Source organism: Peromyscus maniculatus, chromosome 14 (genome assembly GCF_049852395.1).
Source record: "Peromyscus maniculatus bairdii isolate BWxNUB_F1_BW_parent chromosome 14, HU_Pman_BW_mat_3.1, whole genome shotgun sequence".
Lineage (NCBI taxonomy): Eukaryota > Metazoa > Chordata > Mammalia > Rodentia > Cricetidae > Peromyscus > Peromyscus maniculatus.
This window is the reverse complement of record NC_134865.1, coordinates 9,083,109-9,103,054: the sequence shown is the minus strand read 5'-3', so window position 1 is coordinate 9,103,054 and position 19,946 is coordinate 9,083,109. Positions and strand designations below refer to the sequence as shown.

Here is a 19,946-nt window from a genome sequence, read left to right as displayed (position 1 = left end):
CACTAATAATGCGATCTAAGTCAGTTTGTATTTTCAGAGAACTGATGATCACTTAGTGATGATGTTTTAGGCTCTTTAAGTAAGTATGGATGCTCATCTCAGAACTATGTATCCTATTAACTTCTAATGTGTTTCACAAGTTCTCTGAGTTCTTAGAGATTTTATCATTGTTCAAGAAAATTGTTATGTGGGGAACCATACTTCTTGAGAATACATGAATATAATAGGTGTCAAATTTTGTATGACTGTGAGACAGCCACAGCAACAGCAACTTGGAATTAAAACTAGGTATCAGAATTCATTATACGACATTTAATTTCAATGTACTCTCAAGGAATAAAGAAAAACTTTACATGATAATGTAGGAAAGTGACAGTATCATAACCACAAACTCAATTGCTTTCTTTTACTACTGCACTGATCTGTATATGTGAATGTTACTGTAGAATCTACGTGAGCTTTGTGTTATGACAGAAATGCCTGAGGCTACTGACTTATTATTAAAGATAATATCTTTAAAAGTCACATTCTGGAGGTGAGAAGATGACTCATCAGTGAAGAATACTTACTGCTCTTCTAGAGGACCTGGGTTTACTTTCTGGCACTCACATCAGGTGGTTAATAACTTTCTGTAATTCAATTTCCAAGGGATCTAACCTTCTACCTTCATGGGCACATGCACATGCACAGTGCACATAAAATATGTAATCCAATGATGAGATTGGAAGATATATGTGTAAAATTGATTGAGCAGTCATATCTTTAGGAAGGAAGGAAAGTGGAAGAGAGAGAGAGAGAGAGAGAGAGAGAGAGAGAGAGAGAGAGAGAGAGAGAGAGAGAGAGAGAGAGAGAGAGATATGCAGGGGAGACACCATTAGCATGTGCCAATAACTGAATGAACTCATTCCAGTCCCCATCTCTTGGTAGTCCTCGGCAGTTTCCAGGAGTACAAACCTGGGCACTTAATCTTTAAAACACAGAACTCTGTAGGGCATATATCCAAACTAAACCACAACCTTTAGTGATCTAATGGAATCTTATTTACAGCGTGCTGTACAAGACATTTTGTGGAGGAAACTGGTCCTCCATGACAGGCTTGATTCATTAGGTACTTACTGTGTGACCTTCCCTGAGGTTTGCTTGATTTTCTGTTTTTACTTTATAGAGCAGTCATAAAAGAACATGCAATCACCTAATGTGGTTCTTGGAGTGAATTTTGGAAACATGAGGTAACATATATTTTATGATCTGTGGCACATAGTAAATTCTTAATAAAATTTATTAAAAGAAAGAAAATACATATCATACATAAATGGATCTTTACCTGAAGAACTAGAGTTTGGGTAAGGAGTATGACATTTCTGGTGTGGTACATGCTTTGAGAAAATAGAATCCTGCTGACCTTAGGTAATTCCTGGATAACATTCTGGAGCATTTATATGTTGTAACTCTGAAATGGTATGAGATACAATAACAGACATCAAATTTCATTTTATTGTATTCCATATCTTTACCAAAGAGGCAGAACCATGGTCAGGACTTCAGGGACAAAGTCAATCTATGCCATTTTATTTCTGGGACTTATGTATGCATTCACAACATGTATGAAGTGCATGGCCACAGAACTAAGTATATCATTTCTATGACAAAAATCCAGTAAGCCTGAGTACTTTTAAACAGTTATATTTTTGTCAACTGATTTATTTACTTTAATGAAATATTAGGTTGTCTACACAAAACAAAATGTATTAGTGTTCTCTAAGATATATTAAATGAGAGGAGCAGGCAAAATTGGGTGAAGAAATGATCTGTGTATATAAGAATCTACATACCCTGAGCAGGATGTTTTGCTTTGGAGGGAGACTCACTTTTTAATTTTTTTCTTTTTACTATTATTATTAAGAGATTTTTCTATTCATTTTACATACCAGCCACAGATTCCCCTCTCCTGCCTCTTCCTGCCCCCTGGACTTTCCCCCGAAACCACCCCGATTCCCACTTCCTCGAAGGCAAGGTCTCCCATGGGAAAGGAGATTCACTTTTTAAGTTCCTTTAATTATTTTTTTAATCAATCAAGCATATATGAATATAAAATTAGTTTAAAACATCTATGGAAACTAACAAGTGAATAAACACAGTTGTTGGGATATAATTGGCTTGCAGTTATATATGTGATACATCCTATCTATTACATAACTCCATAAAACTTTATATTTTATTATATTAATGTTAAAAGATATAGAATTCATCTAAGGATTCATAAAATATTAAAAATATACTTTATATATCTTTATGCAATTGTATAGTAAAACATGTTTTTATTTTGAGTTTTTTCTGAAGATTTCAGTATTATAATAGAAAATTTCAGTATTCAAAATCCTGCTCTAGATGGGAATTGTTATTGATCTTGTATTGTTTGTAACCTGAAGAACAATGGTAATGCTATGACAGTCCATCAACAACATGTACATCCTCCCATTCACTAGTTTATCTTAGAGAGTTTCAGTGTTTTCATAACTTTTCCCATTATGTCCATGAATGCACATAGGATATTGTAATCATATCCAGCCCTGATTCCATCCCTCCAACCTCTTCCCTATTATATCATGGTATATTCTTACATCTTCATGTGCTCATTTTGTAAACACATGTCCACTTCATTTTGCCTATATGTCCAAGGCTGTAGGATCATCTCCTGGATTCTGGCTAGCCTCTTAGGGGCCGAATTGCTGAAGAATATTGACTTTCTTTTACCCAGAAGTCATCAATGTCTAAAACTCCTCAGATAAGGGTGGGACTTCATAATCCCCGACTCTGTCCATTCTAAAATTATCTAGCTTTATCTTGGGATGGTCTTGTACATGCAGACACACTGTGCGGGCCATTTCAGTACCAATTTTAAAAGAGAGGAATCACTCTCTTAAGTTTAGATTTATATTTAGGCCTGGTGAAACTTGTTTACAATTCCAGGACCAAGGAGGCTGAAGTGGGAGGACTGAGGTTTTACAGCCAGCCTGGGCTATATAGCAGGGCCCTGACTCAAACAAATTCAAAACAGAAAACTTAAAAATTATTCCATTCATCAAATCTTTAATATTGGCTTTATAAAAAGTGTCATATAAGTAAAGTTAAATCATATTTGTTTCATCTTACATTCATTATTTATTGTCATATTTTGAAAATAATTGGTGTTTATGCTTCTGAGGATATTTATTACAGTCTAAGTAAAATTAAATTCTTTTAGTAATTTTAAAGATATTTTAAAAATTAATAGCTCGGCTTTCAAAATGTTAGGTTGGAATATTAGCTAGAACTTTTATAACAGCTCTTAGATGAGAAAAATTTAAACGTTGCATCTCACATAGGGTGACAGTTAAACCCCTGGAAAGAGAAGCAATTGTTGCACATCAGACACTTTAAAAATGCAAATATAAACGTTAACAATTCGATGTATGTTACATCCTTTTCCCCAGACATGCATATATTGCAATGTATTGATTTTTGCCTTGAAATAAAATACAGTTAATATAAACAAAGTCTGGTGTTCTTGAAGACCAGACAGGGATATGTTAGATTTGTTCCTTGCTATATCTAATGTAATGTGTGTGCATTTACCTGGGACCTAGCAGGCCATAATTAAAGATGTGTGAGTTATGCAACAAAATGAACTAATTCAAAGATAAAGAATATTATGTGGGATACAATAATTTAAGCTACCTAGAGTTCTGACAGAATAACATACCTTCCAAAACTAAAGGCAGAGTGTTGACATATTTATTGGAATGAGAACATATTGCACATTTCCATTGGAAAGCTTTTTATGCAAATATATTTGAATTCTAATTAGTGAACTTCCTAATATGAGTTGTGATTGAGCATGCAATTATCAGGAAAAAAAATCCAGATACTTTAAAAGCATTTTTGATGTCTTTTCTTTGTTCTGTTTGCCTCCTCTGAAGAGTCCCTGTATCCATTCAGCCAGGTGTTGAGGAGAGATGTAGTAGCTGACGGCCCTTCCCTCAGACACTGTTCTCAGCCCCAGCTTTGGAGATGCGTTCACCCTGTCGGTTTTCTGCAGTAGCCAGGCCGAGTGCTGACTCCTTCATGGTAGCAAGGAACTCTTCAGGCTCCAGAAGTAAGTTGCACAATTCAGTCTCACCATTGCCAGAAAGTTTAAAGACATGTTTGGGAGTTTAATTGGAAATTTTGCAAACTGACAGGCAAAATGAAGTCAGAATTATTCATTGTTGATGGCAATTTTTTTCTGAATATGAAAAGTCTACTAGTTTTTATGTTGATATCCAAATCATTATGAGACTTTCTGATTTGTTGTTATACTCATGATTTTCATGCATTGCAAGATATAGTTGCCTCCTTGTGTCTTAGACAATGTAAGAGTTAAAATAATTTTGTGGCTCCATAAACAGATTCAGAATGACCAGGTATTGCATCAAACTTGCTTGAGTGAGTTATGAAAACAAAAGGCTATAGGTAGAAAAATGAGTTGGTATTGTGAATAATATTTTGCCTGATTGGCTGGATTATGGAATGCAAAGGTGTCTGTTTCTTTCAGAGTTTATGACAGCCTATAAAAGCGCACATTTGAAAAATAAAAAAAAGAATGCCAACAACATATAGGAAAATGAATTGCACTTGGCAAACTATACAATGCAAAATCTGTACATAACAGCCAAAGAAGTCTCCTGCTATAGATTTGTCTATGATTTTCCTAAATTCTAGCAAGCCAAGGAAATACATTGTTTTCTTGTTTATGTTTTTAGGATGTAGAACACAAGAATATTTTTCCTGGAAAAATAAATCTTTCCTAAACCATTGATTTGCTATTTTTCATTTTTTTTTTGGTTGTTCGAGACAGGGCTTCTTGGTGTTGTGTTGTGCTTTTCCTGGGACTCACTTTGTAGACCAGGCTGGCCTCAAATTCACAGAAATATGCCTGCCTCTGCCTCCCGAGTGCTGGGATTAAAGGCGTGTGCCACCACCACCCAGCAAATTTTATGGTTTTATTTGAGATATTTTTCCTGTCTTTCAAATCCTTTATATGTATATCATACATATATGGTTTTCAAATATCATGTATCTGTCTTTCAAATCCTTTATAATAAAATACATATACACAATACACAGCACACCAAAATATCTCTATTATTGCTCTAAGGCATGTATCATGCCAAATGTCCACACACAGAAAATAACTGAGTGTATTATTATAAAAAGTAAAAGTTTAGTGAGGCAACTATATTTTGTCCTTTTATTAAAATATATATATATATATATGTATATATATATGTATGTATATATATATGGTTTTCAAATATTATATATATGTCTTTCAAATACTTTATAATATAATACATATACACAACACACAAAAATATCTCTATTATTGCACTAAGGCATGTATCATGCCAAATGTCCACACACAGAAAATAACTGTGAGTGTATTATTATAAAAAGTAAATATTTAGTGAAGCAATTACTTTTATTGTTCTTTCTTTAAATAAAACTCAAGAGTCAGATATTGGGGTATATACCTGATAGATCCACAGAGCAACAGAGAAGAGATCAGCTGACCTTTCCTCTCCACCTTCCCGGATCAAAAAGGCCACCAATCTTTCTAAGTCCCTTCCTTTTCCTTCCTGTGTCTCTCTATCCTAATCTGTGTCTTCCAAAAACTCGAAGGTTAATTCTGACCAGCTTAATGTTGACTCTGCCCTCTGATTCAAGGTTTAAAATTATTGGCAGTCTCGGGAGTGTCAGAATGTGATCAAAATATCCCATAACATTTTGGTTTAACTTCAATTGTGGTTAGTTATTGTGTTTATCAAGTGAAATTATCTTGAAGGAAGTGGGGATGAGATGCCTCATAAACATAGGTTAATTTACCAACACATCACAATGCCAGGATGCCTTCAATAAAAATATCTATGCCGTTAGTGGAAAATAAAGATTGGTGTTAATAATTTCTGTCTTTATTATGCTACCAATTATGTAAGATTAAAGCAATCAGCAAGACTCCTGTTATTGCTTTCATGCCCAAAGTCATGTCAGAGGACTATATTTAAGATCTAAAAAGAATATTTCTTTATTGTAAAAAAAATGAATTTGTTTTAACTGCAGCTTTAACACAAAATATGCAGTTGACAAATTAAAGGTTTTATTTTCAGTGTAGCATTTCCCTGTGTATATTTTATTTAATTCTCTACCACTGATACATGCTTTGTTCTTTAATTTTGAGGCTTGTATTTGCTTTATGACTCTTGACCCTTTTATTGAATAGAGCATCTTGAGAAAGACATCTTAAATTTTTCACCCTTTATAAATTTTAAGAAAATGAAAGATTATATCTATACCAGAGGTAATATCACACATTTATTTTATTTTATTTTTTTTTTTTTTTTGGTTTTTCGAGACAGGGTTTCTCTGTGTAGCTTTGCGCCTTTCCTGGAGCTCACTTGGTAGCCCAGGCTGGCCTCGAACTCACAGAGATCCGCCTGCCTCTGCCTCCCGAGTGCTGGGATTAAAGGCGTGCGCCACCAACGCCCGGCCAATATCACACATTTAAACAAGACAATTAAATAGTTAACTATTTTTTTAAATTTTCTGCTGCTAAGCTTCACTTTTTCTTATGAAATCATTTAACTTTAGAAAAGTTGTTAGCTAAGGAAATATATTTATGAGTGTGATTCCCTAGTATTAATCAAAGGACATTGAAATCAAACACATTTCTATATACTAGCAGCTACAGGATACCAAAAATCTATTTAATTAATGAAAGTGGAATGCTACAGGGAAATGTTTTATATATTGAAAACAATTATTGTAAGATAGCAGTTAATGTAGTTTTTCTTTGGTTTTGTTTTTGAGTTACAAGTTTATTATTTTTAGAAGTGGGAACTTTCCTTCATTTCTTCTTTCCTTCCTCCTTTCCTTCCTTCTTTCCTTCCTTCCTTCTTCCCTTGCTCCCTCTCTCCTTTTCTTCCTTCTGTTTTTTCCTCTCTTTTTCCTTCCTATCTTCTTTCTTTCTTTCTTTCTTTCTTTCTTTCTTTCTTTCTTTCTTTCTTTCTTTCTTTCTTTCTTTCTTTCTTTCTTTCTTTCTTCTTTTTAAAATAGGGAAACATATTAAGCTGAGAGTCCTGCATTGAATTAACTACCTTGAAAAAAAATAGAAAGTAAATGCATTCCTAGTTAGGAGCTTATTTCAAATAGTTCCTTGCAAACTCATAGCATATCACTAGTATTTCTCCTTAAAACAAGTAGTGTTGCTTGAACAGGAGCTCTAGAATGAAATAGAAAATGCAGAAGTAAAAAGGAAAAGCAATGGTATACTTTTAGATTGGGTTACACCTATTGTAACTCAATGCAGCTGACTTGACCACTGTTGTTACCATATTTTTCTCTGTCATTCTAGGTTTTGGCCAGCAAAAGCACACTTTCTTCATTCTACCTCTTGCCTATTTAGTTTTTGAAAGAAAAAAAGACAGTTGATGAAACTAAAAGTTATAAATAATCATGTCTTAATGAAGGTGTTGTTATATATACACTTGTGTGAGTACATGCATATCATGCATATGTAACAGTACATGTTAAGCTGTTTCTTGAAAGCATAACAGCAATAACATCAATAAGCTACTATACCTTCTAAATATTAAGATTATTTTAATAATAATAGTTTATTTTTCTGTGCAATAGAATTTATAGATTATACTCCACAATGAAATTGATACTTCCATGAATATGTGACATATTGTGCTGAATAATTCTATTTAGCAGAGCTATTCAATGATTAGAAGTATCACTTTGTAATACCTAATACTAATTAGTAAGCAGTTAATTAATTTTATTTATTTATTTATTTATTTATTTATTTATTTATTTATTTATTTATTTATGGTTTTTTGAGACAGGGTTTCTCTGTGTAGCTTTGCGCCTTTCCTGGAACTCACTTGGTAGTCTAGGCTGGCCTCGAACTCACAGAGATCCACCTGTCTCTGCCTCCCAAGTGCTGGGATTAAAGGTGTGGGCCACCACTGCCCGGCCAATTTATTCTTTAACCTTTCTTTTATGAGACTACAAGTACTATGCTCAGTGAGAAAGATGCAATTTTCATGTATTATGCATTTATATACATGAACGTAGAATACATGATCCACATAAATAAACAAAGCTAGGATCATCAATAGGACAACTTCAAAACCCTAACTTTGAAACCTTACCTGGTTATATAAGGTATATATAAATGAGATTCTGTAAGTATAAATTAGATTCTGTAATTTCCAAATCAAGAGAAGAATAAGGACATGCTAAATTATGCATTTCTCAGTACAAAATAAATATTCTCAGAGAAAGCCAACCCAAAACAGATGCTACCAATGTTATGTTCACTACATTTCTTTCCAGTAACTTTCAAAAAGATACAGGTAATTACCTAAGTGCTTTGCACTTAACATATTTCAGAGGAATCTTAGTTACTTTTGAAATAGATCCTTTTCATGTTTGAGCTGCTTCTGAAAGGCAATGACAAGGTCCTGTTATTAGGAAACAAGTTTGGGAACATGGTGCCAATCTCTGAAGGGAAGAGGGAAGCAGATAAGGCTACTCACTAACATAAGCCATCAGCAATGAAGCAGGAACAAACTTGAATAGCAACAGAGAATTCCATTAGGCAAATCGCATAACTTCTTTGCATTTGACAAATGATACCTCTCACCTAATCTGGTCTGATTTATCTACAAAAACAAGTCCCTGCCTTTGCTCTTCTAAAGCAGGTACAAAAGAATACAACTCAAAATTTTCGTTAAACCACAATTACACACGGCATGAGGATAACCCAGCCCAGAGGCAGCAACCGGGGGTAAACAGGAACTGAAAAGTAGAAATTGTTATGTGCCTTACGTGTGGGAAATAGCAACATCCAAGACAATGGAAACATATTTATTGTAAATTGAATTTGTCTGGCTTGCAGAGATAGATTTCAACCCTACACAGCTATTAATGGGCTGATGTGTTGTCCTTTCGAGATACAAATCCCAGAAGCTGGAGTGAGAATACACAGTCTTCCAAAAGCCCATAAGGGCTGAAAACAGAACTGCATTGCCTTGGCCAGCAGGTGTTGATTCAAAGTGTCTCTGCTTTCCGTGCCTCTGGTTTCTGTTGGCCCGCAGGGCTGCTGGTGCAATATTTCCTACAGAGCAGTGCCCTGTGAAGAGGTCTGCACAGATGCTCTGGCTTTGCAGATAGTGATGACTTAACATCTAGGGCCAGGAGAATTTAATGCCCTGTGAGGAGTCCTCTCAATACTGGGCTTTTATGAGTGGAAGCAATCTCCGTTGTAAGGTATTGGCTTTGAAATAAATGGGGACAAGCCAATTGATACTAATTCAACTGAAGGCTATCTTGGTAACCCTGACAAGCACTTTATCCCTATAGTTAACTGTCATCTATCAGTGTGGGCAACTGTGAAGCATATGTCAGATTTAGAATATTCTGGGGATATGAATGCATCTCTCATCAACATTAAACAGAGTGTGGGAGGCATTACATCAAGAAAAACTTGGCAGACTATCCAAAGACTACTTTTAGTGAAAATCCATGACTTACCATGGGAAGAAATTCAGAATAAAAGGATCTGAATGCTGTATTGATTAAAACCTTCAACAACACTTCCAGTGATTTTCTGCCACGCAGGGACTAAGTGATAGACTTAGAATTATCAACTGAAAACCTTAAGAATATAAGAAAAATTGAATACTTGATTTTGAAGTGTGAAATTAGATGGCATAGTTAACTTCAGTAACAGAGTTTTGACGCAAACCTCTTTCTAGAATTGTTAAAGAGATGGTAATGAAAGATGGCAAATAAAGCATGCAGTTGGGATTGCTGATGTGGGCTCCCTTTGTCCTGTTGGCCAATGATCACCTCTCCCATCACTGCTGAACAACCGCACATACTGGATAAGCTGTGACATTGCATAGTGGTAATTTGATTCCATGTCTAATTAAGCTCACTTTTGGACTTGGTACTATTCAAGGAGTAATTGACTTGGCATAAAAATGAATCTCCATCATAAGTTTGACATCCCCAAGCCAGGAGCATTAACTTTGGCTCTAAAGATGAGGATTCAGTGTTGCTTTCTACTCATCTACCTCTTTAAAAGTGTTTATTTGTTTTCTTTTTTCACTTCCTCCTGATGCCAGGGAAGCTTAAATTTGTAATAAGAGTCAAGCTTTTCTTTTGAGAACTTGCATGCACATAAGGATTGCTATGATAAGTTTTGAAGCTTTAACAAACTGTTTAATATCTGAAAAACAAATAACATTTTAACATCTACTTACTTATTTATGACTTGAGGATAGAATTCCATTAAAACAAATAAGCACCTCTCAGATAATTTCAATGCTTCCTACAGTAATGATTCCAACACAGAAATAATCCACAATTTAAAAACCTGACTTTATTATTTATGAAGTAAAATAAAGATAAATATTAATATAACAATGATTTTCTTTGTCAAAAGAAGACTTGTAATAGAGCACTCACCACTGGAAATTTTAAAATGAAGCTTCTGTTTTATCCAGTTTACACTGTTAAACATTTCCAGTCTGTCTTATATTCATGTTTAAAATAAAACAGTAGATTCCCCAAAGTTTGGATCAGGTTTTTTAAAGATTGATTGTGTGTGGCTTGCACAGCTATAATGAGAGCACATCTCTGGCATTGATGGATGTTCTTTATGTAGTTAGATAAAAATGCTTCCTTGTGGAAAACAGCAACAAGAAAAAGTCATAAGATACAGTGATTCCAAAGGAACCTTGACAGATACCTGAATTGCTGGGTAGGTTTGTGATTCTCTAGCTGTCATAACATGATTCTGTTCAAAGCATAGAGAGAATGTTCAGAATGTTTAGTGTGTTTTAGGAAAGCTTTTAGACTGGACATCCTAGTTGCTGATTGTTTAGAGACAAAATTCAGAAAGGTGGGCAGTTAAGGGTACTGGTTTCACAAATTTTATAAAACCTCAATATGGAAAGTGAAGATTGGTGATGAAAATGTTGAAGAAAATGTCATGGAAGAATCATGAAATATATATAATTCACTTTTAACCTGTCCTATTGTATTATTAAAATTTATTTTTGAATATGATGTCTATGAGAATTAACCAGGATTTTCAGTTCTTGTATATTTTAAAGCACAAAAATTAAGTTCATTCTATAGACTTAGACATGTGTTTCAGATATATAAGAAAATGTGGCTTTTTAACTCTTGGGATGATCTTTTTAAAGTCACCTTCATAAATAAGTTTAAACATGAAAAATTCACTTTGGTTCATATTTTGGATAATAGAAGAACAAATTTTGGCCAATCTACAGAAAACTAACCAAAAAAATCAATATTTAAATATTTAATGATCTTCTTTGTATCCAAAATATCAACAATGAAAACAGTGAGTAAATATCAGATTTACTCTAGAAAGTATGACATCTTTCAACGGATGGGTAGACAAAACTATATGATACCCATACAAAATGAAATAACATTAAATTATACATAAGAAATAAACAAAGGTGATAGTTGAGATGAGATAGAAAGTGGTCATCATGTTAAATGAAATAGGTTAGGCTAACCAGAGATAAGCAAATACTGTGTGATCTCATTGACATGTAGAATTGATGCATTGTAGATGTCAGAGAAGCGGTAGATATAATGAAGAAAATCTGAGGCCCGAGAGGAAAATCATGAAATAGCAAATATTGATCATTTGGTACTGCGGTTAGATTACATAGGAGTAAAAAATTATAGTTTGTTACTACAGAGCATGGATACTGTGTGCAGCAGAAACTTATCATTTCCGAGCTGAGGAACCAATATTTGAAAGTTTTCACCATGGAGAAACAAAGAAATTTTATGGTAATAGATGAACACAAATTAAACAGAACATTATGCAACATCTTACCAGAAACATCAGAGGGAATCCCATTTATATGCACAGTTGTTTTTTTACTTTTATGCAGTAGTAAAAATAAATTGATAGGGGGGCTGGAGAGATGGCTCAGTGGTTAAGAGCACGGGCTGCTCTTCCAGAGGACCTGGGTTCGATTCCCAGCACCCACATGGTGGCTCCCAACCATCTACAGTAGGATCTGATGCCCTCTTCTGGAAGAAAGGAGCACATGCAGATAGAGCGCTCATATACATTAAATAAACAAATAAAATCTTTAAAAAAAAAAAATAAATTGATAGGACTTGTAAGATCACTCTACAGGTAAAGTTACTTAGTGTTCAGACCTACTGACTTAAATTGCATCCCACATTGAAAGGAGAGAGTCGCCTAGAGGTGGCAGTACATGGCTTGGATCATAGTTCCTATGGTGAGACACTTTGCCAGCCTTGGTACAGGGAGGATGGGCTTGGACCTGCCTCATTCAAATGTACCAGAATCTGCTGAATCCCCATGGGAGAACTTGCCTTGGAGGAGGTGGGAATGGGGAGTAGTTGAGGGGGGAAGCCTTGGGGGCAGGAGGAGGGAGGACAGGGAAATCTGTGGTTGGTATGTAAAATGAATAGAAAATCTCTTAATGATAATAAAAAATAAAAATAATAAAGAAAAAAACCCACAGCATTTGGGAGGCAGAGGTGAATCTCTATGAGTTTGAGTTCAAGGCCAGCCTAGTGTACAGAGTGAGTTTTTAGACAGCCAGGGCTACACATAGAAACCCTGTTTTGAAAAACAAAAACAAAAACAAAAACAACAAAAAAAAGACAGACCCACATTCTGAAGCTGTACTGCTCTGAATCTTTAGTGTACTAAGGTACCACAAGCACAAGTCTACACTCACATAAACACATATCATTTCCACACATGAACATAAGGCACTAATAATAATAAATGAAATTATGTTATAATGATTTTATAAAGAATAATATAACAGAAGATTAAAGTGTAAATGATACATAAACGTAGCACACTGTTTAAAAAGATAATATAATATCCCTGGGAATCTTTATGAAGGATGAGAAAACCCAGAGATTCTCATCTTCCTAATATTAAATGTCTTGTTATATGCTCTGGGCCTACAAGTCTTTTCACCTTAATGTTAATTATAAATTAAGCATTTCTAAAATTCTGAATGAGTAGAAGCTTACAGAAAGTTGAACCAAGTGTGAATATAGAAATAAGCTTCACTAGAATTGTACTCTTATCACATGAATGCAAATATCTAAATGACTACATTATGTCCTCCAAAAAGTGTAGACACCGGGGCTTATAGGAAGGCTTCATGCAAATGAAACCCAAAGACCCTGCTCAATGCTTCCATTTTTTATTGTTGCTACTTTCTTTTTCATATTTTAAATAAATTCCTATACTATTTGAATACGATTCCATATATGTTTTTACTTTTTCCATTAGATTGAATACTGTTTGCCATTCCTTTATTAATCGTTTTTCTTGACTCTTAGTAAGACTGAAATTTGTGTGAGGATTTGTTTTTCTCTCAGATTTCATTCCTGGTGCAATCCTGAGCTAGTCCTAATTTTAGGTATCATATTTCCTACAACATCATGGGAACTTGTTGAAAAGGCATATATGTCATACTAAACTCTTTGTGGATTTGTTTGGCCCCACACATCCCTCTAAATCAATAGCTATTGTTTTAATTTCAATAATGTAATGTGTTATTAAGCACTAACATCTCATACTTGAGGATGATAATAGAATTCTCCACACCTAAATGACACAGGCTGATAAGACACAAGTAACACACAGGACAATTTCAATGCTACCCACCTAAGATGAGGTGGAAAGAGGAGGACTATAGGTCTCGCCTAACCCCTTACTACAGTGGGGTTCACAATGACAATCTTCCTTGTTATAAAAAGCCATTTACTAATAGGGCCCCAAGCTGCAGAAAAACAGACGAGATTTTAGGAAATGTCCATGTAGTGAGGAAAAGATGTCAACTGCTTTTTTTGTGTATTTTTTAGAGTATGCATATTTGTATGAGTGTGTGCATGCACCTCTGACACGCTTCCTTTTGTGAATTAATTGAACTATCCTTCTTTAACATGGAAGAAATATATTTTGCAACATAGTGACTATTTCAAACTTTGCTTTCATCTATTGTGTAATATAGAAATAAAATTAGATTTAGAGTACAATTCAGTTCTGTTTCATCTGTTTCTATCCTGGTAACTGATAGTCCCAATATTGTTTATTGAAGAATCTGTCCTTTTTAATTAAGTTGAAATTCAAATTGTGACATGCACATCTTTCATATATGCATGAACATATCTTGATGTTATTTTATTTCATTGCTCTGTTTATCACATCTACACAAATAGCATTCAACAGCACAATAATTTTATTTGTCATGTACGTTTCCATAGATTAGGAAATGAATTATCTGTACCTTTTCTTCATTTTCAGCATTGTTCAACTAGTGCTAAATATTTAAATTTATTTTTCAATTTTCATAGTAGACAAGAAAGAGTGTTTAAATTTATATTGTAAATTTTACTGGTGCCATGTACATTACATGCTTACTTTAGTCTGATAATGGGATATTTTATTATTTTTAAAATAATAAGTGTCTCAATGATTTTCTTCAGGTTCTATAGTAAGCCTTATCTCCTGCTGTAGCTGGTATTCCTGATGAATTTTGTCATGAGTGAAGTTGCTTGGTGTTTCTGTGACTGGGCTTTTAAAAAGAGGCTTTGTTTTGAAACTGGCTGACAAGCTCCGCTGACCTTTGTTACCATGTCTTCTATAGAGCTCCACCCTGGCATTAACAGTTCCAATAATTTCTAGTTTGTACACTGTGCAATCAAATATAATGAAACTTCATGCCTCCCATTTTGTGTACAGTCATATGCTTTGTGTACCAGATGAAATGAATTTAAGTGAGGTGTAGTTGTATGTGCAATGCCTATGATAACATTCTTCAATATTACCTTCTTCAATGTAATATCATTATTATCTATTGCATAGGAACTCTGCTAAAATGGTAAACATAAATAAGCCAAATAGTGATCAGGACCACTCATGTTTTCTATAACTTTTCTCTTTCTTGCTATTAATTAATTAATTAATTAATTAATTAATCAATTTGAATTGAGGTTGTATTATATAGCCTTAAATAGCCTTGAATCACTATGAATTTCTAGCAGGTCTAAAATATACTATAATTCTATATGTCTGTTTTAACTTTTCCGTTTTTTTTTTTTTTTCAAATAGATAGATTGAACCTATGGCCTCCCACATGTTAAGCAAGTGCTCTAACTCTGAGCTTTATCTCAAGGCCTTCTGTATCTTTAGATGGACTACTTTTGTGTTTTGACATCATCCATTGCTTTTGTAAGCAATCAATTGCCAAGAACCAATGTTAATGGTACTGTAACCCACATTGTCCCATGAGTCATCTTTTACATAATGAATGTTGTTTGGTAACTATTTCAGTTGTCAGCTTTCACTTTTAATGGATCTAATGTTTGGATTCTACTACCCTAACTCTGTTTCCATGTCTGTAAAAGTTACTCCCAGCTTCATTGGAGCCGATGTTAAACTTGTATGATAGAAATTCTCAGGATCTACTCTTGGGAAGACATGTTATTAACTAACTGATCAGTGTCTCAGGACATGATGGCATTTGTTTTAATAGACTTTTCCCCAAGTTCTGTTCTTACTCTCTTTTTTGATAATTAGATATGAAATTATAATAGCTTAAAATAACATCATCAGTTTCCTTTGTATTCTAAATCTAGAAGGAAATAGAAAATAATTAAATCAGTAATGACATACATAAATATACTTCTTAATTGAACAGAATTTCAGAAAAGTATACGTTTTCCTTAGCAATTAGAGGATTGGGGGCTAAGAAAACACTATTTCTATCACTTTTTCTAACTCATGTTGCTCTTGATTGGAATTTATCTTTTTTCAGTGCTGTAACTTTCCCAAATTAATACTGCTTGGGACTGACTCTTTTATAGGTTAAATGTCTTTTCTTTATTTACTTGATTTTATTCCTCCCTACATTGGTGTCTGTTCTCATCAGCAGGCTCATATTGTTATGGTCTCATGCCTTAGAGAAACTTTCAGTGTTATTATTTTATTACCACATATAATACAGAAAAAAATTATGAAACTCATGTACATGTTAGAAACTACAATATGAACAGATATTCAGCCACTACTCAGCAAACTATTATCATGATGCCTTGCTCCTCAGTCTCCCTTATTACCCTTTGTCTCTGATAGAGATAACTCATTTTCTTTCAGGATTTTATTTTATAACAATATATTTATAACTAATATGTATCTGTTGCATGCTGGTGTGATAAATCATATTTTTTTCCAAATTCATACTAACTTTGTATGCATGGAATGTATTCTACTTGGTGATACAATATAATTCTTTATATGCATTTGTTGTTTAACTTGCTAGTATCATAATGAGAATTTTGCATATATACTAAGGAGATCTGCCACTCTATATTTTTGTTTGTTCACTTTTGTTTGTTCTTATGAACTTAGTTAATAAACAGTTTTCTGCATCCTGGCCAAGTATATAACAACAAACTATGACTTAAGATCCTACATCTGGATTTAGGAATAGGGTAAGACTGCCATGTAGAATGATTTAAGAATTTTTCCTTTAATTTAATTTTTCTCTCACTCCTGATGGAAGTCTTACATTTGTTCTAAAACAATGTGTGTTTCCATGCTCTGGATGTCTTCAACATTTTCTCTTTACCTTTGGTTCTCTTTAGTTTGCACATTGTTTTTCCTAGGTAAGGTTTTATTTTCTTTCTTTTGTCATTCTTTATTTGTGGGGATTGCTGAACTGACAACATCTGTCATTTGGTGTTTGTTTTTAAATAAAAAAAAAAACTCTGCCACATATTTCTTGTTCACTCTTTCCTGATAAAGTTCTATTTACAAAGTATTTACTTTTGATACTATTTCTCCGTTCTCATCTAAGCTGTTTGCTTTTTCATTATCTGAATCTTTAATTAAACATATTGTTTTTATTGTTCTATATTCATGTTTAATGATTATGCCTAGGACTATTTTCAGTTGATTTAATTAAAGGCATTCTTTCTAATTATTTCTTAGAATTTTTAATTCTCTTCTTATCCATTTCTTGTGTTGTCTTCTCAATGTTGTAGGGATCATAACACATTAGTCCCAGTTGAGTATTCTCCATGATAAGTTCAAAATCCTGAACTATCCTATTTTCATTCTTGCTGTCACGTAGATTCTTCCTCTTGCCTTTTTAATGTATCATGTAGTTTTATTTAATGTCAGACATTGTGTATGGTGATGAATTATGTTCAATTAGTTACATATAGGTTCTGTTTAAAATATTCTGTCATTTTACTAATGACTAATGAATCCAAGTGACTCTCTGCATGACTAGTTTTTTTGGATTGGTTGTTTTTGAATGGAATGTTCTTTAAAGCATTGGCCAAATTTTTCAAACAATTACTTTTTTTTACTGATATATGAAAAATCTGAGTGTGTTATAGATGTTAAAAATGCCATATCTTACTCAGGAGTGCTTTTTAAACTTTAACAGATTTTTTTTTTCAGAGACAGGGTTTCTCTGTGTAGCTGTGCGCCTTTCTTGGAACTCCCTTGGTAGCCCAGGCTGGCCTTGAACTCACAGAGATACGCCTGGCTGGGATTAAAGGCATGCGCCACCACTGCCTGGCACTTTTTAAATTTTAAAATGATGAGCTTTATTCAGCTGCAGTCCCTAGATTTTTCCAATGTCTTTGTGCATTGTGAGTATGTGTCTCTGTGTGTGTGGCTCTCTCTCTCTCTCTCTCTCTCTCTCTCTCTCTCTCTCTCTCTCTCTCTCTCTCTCTCTCTTTGTGTGTGTGTGTGTGTGTGTGTGTGTGTGTGTGTGTATTATACATGTGTCAACTGGAGAACCGTATAAGGGTCATCAAGAGTAACATTGCCCACCTCTTTTGATACAGGATCAGTCTTTGGACTGAAGCTCAGACAGCAGGTTAAAATGACTGCCAATCAAGCCTCCGGAAAACTCCTGTCTCTGCTTCCCTAGGGCTTGGATTACTAGCACACCCTAGGACACCAGGGTTTTTACATGAGTATAAATCCATAGGGATGCATTTCCCAGCCATTGTGTTAAAAAATGCATATGCATTTTGAAATTATCTGTAGGCATTCTTTTTGGCGTGCCTTTTCAATGTCCTTCTTATGTGAGGTCTGAGATTCCTGTTATGGTTTACAGTGCACGTTAGGGTAGGTATAGGTGTTTTTTTTTTTTTTTTCTTTCCTTTTTCCTTTTGTTGACATTATTTCTTTATCAGCATTATGGAGATAATAATTATGGTGTGCCTTGGCTTACTTTTTGTAATTATTTCCCTGAGAGTTTATTAAATTCCAGTCTTGCATGTCTTGGTTTCTGAGCGTTTTATTATTGTTTCCAGCTACTGAAGCCACCATTACTTCAATGCTCCTTCCTTTTGTAGGGCTTTTGTGACAAGTTAGGTTCTTTGACAGCTTCTCAACACACTGACAAGCACAGCTTAGTGCGTCTTTGCTTTTGCTCATTTAATCTCACTGTATTTTTTTTTTCTGAGTGTCTCATTTTTTATCACTTTCACTGCTATTTTGCTGTTGTCTCAAAACATTTCTTCATTCTGTCTCATCTGCATTAAATTTCATCTTGGGTGCTAATTCATTCTGCGTGTGCATTGTTCATACACGGAAGTTTCCTTTGGTCAGTTCTCTCTTCTTGGGAATCATGCTTTCTCCTGTCATCCCATCGTCTCTGCTTGCTAGTTCTACCATGGCTCTCATTTCTCCATTCTGGATTAATGAGATTCTCCACCTTCAGTGATAGTTTCTTCCTTCCAGCAGTCTTGGTAGTACTTAGCTAGACACCATGCATATTGAATTAAATGAAGATTAAATTCTGGTTTTTTTTTTTCAATGCATCTACCTTCATGACTGCAAACATAGTCTAGTACCATGAACTTCCGATTTTCTATGTCTTGTGCAAAACTGCTGTGCTCTCTATCCTTCAAAACTACCATGTCCCTTTGTGTCACCCTTTCTGTGTTGTGAATAAAGTGCAAACTTTCTCAGGCAGGAGAGGCAGTATCAAAGAGAATCTGTTGCCTAACTTTATCTATCATTTGCAGTTCTGCACTCCATTCTATCAATGTAGGAAAAGTGTTGTCTATTTTTTTCTATCACATTGTTATATTGTCTATTTTTTTCTAGCTGTTTAAAAAAGCAAGAGAAGGAATATTGCTTCCTTTAATGCCATCATAACCAGAAGCAAAAATCTCTATTTTTGCCTTAATGATTTTAGTGAATTTTAAGCTCATGAGTACTTTACTATTTATTCATTTCAACCTTTTGTTTTTGCTTTGAATACTTATAAAATTGTTTATTGTTCTTATTTAGATTTTGTCCACCCCACCCCACCTCCTCTGTGTGTGATTTTAGAAAGGTTATCTCTCAGTTGCCTAAACTTGTATTATGCTGTTATATTTATGCTTTGATCTCCATTGTACTGATATACTGATATGTGTGCCATCATATCTGTATGTCTCTTCCAAGATTATTTACAGAATCCCAACCCCAGGGTATAATAGTGTTTAGAGAAGAAATCTTTGGATAGATGAAGTCGTGAGGATGGGGCTTTGGGAATCAGATCAATGCCCTTATAACAAGAGAAAAAAGAATCTCTCTCTCTCTCTCTCTCTCTCTCTCTCTCTCTCTCTCTCTCTCTCTCTCTCTCTCTCTCCCTCTGTCTCTGTCTCTGTCTCTGTCTCTGTCTCTGTCTCTGTTTCACTCTCTGTTTTTATGCTTCTCTCTGTCTCTCTCCCATTTGCTATATCCTCACCCAATAAAGATGTAGAGAATAGGCAGTTAGCTACTTGCAAGCTTG

The 19,946-nt window shown here is 34.4% G+C and overlaps 1 protein-coding gene across 5 annotated transcripts in view; it reads left to right on the top strand.

The window, feature by feature from the left end:
* The window catches only part of Lrfn5 (leucine rich repeat and fibronectin type III domain containing 5), a 297,900-nt gene that overhangs the window by 140,871 nt on the left and 137,083 nt on the right, over nucleotides 1-19,946 (top strand). For 4 of the 5 annotated variants that reach the window (XM_042260572.2, XM_076550588.1, XM_076550587.1 and 1 more), the window contains one exon: nucleotides 3,960-4,135. The exons of the other annotated variant lie outside the window; for it this stretch is intronic. The gene's annotated coding sequence lies outside the window, so the exon portion shown is untranslated. The remainder of the gene's footprint in view (nucleotides 1-3,959; nucleotides 4,136-19,946) is intronic. 5 annotated transcript variants of the gene reach the window in all.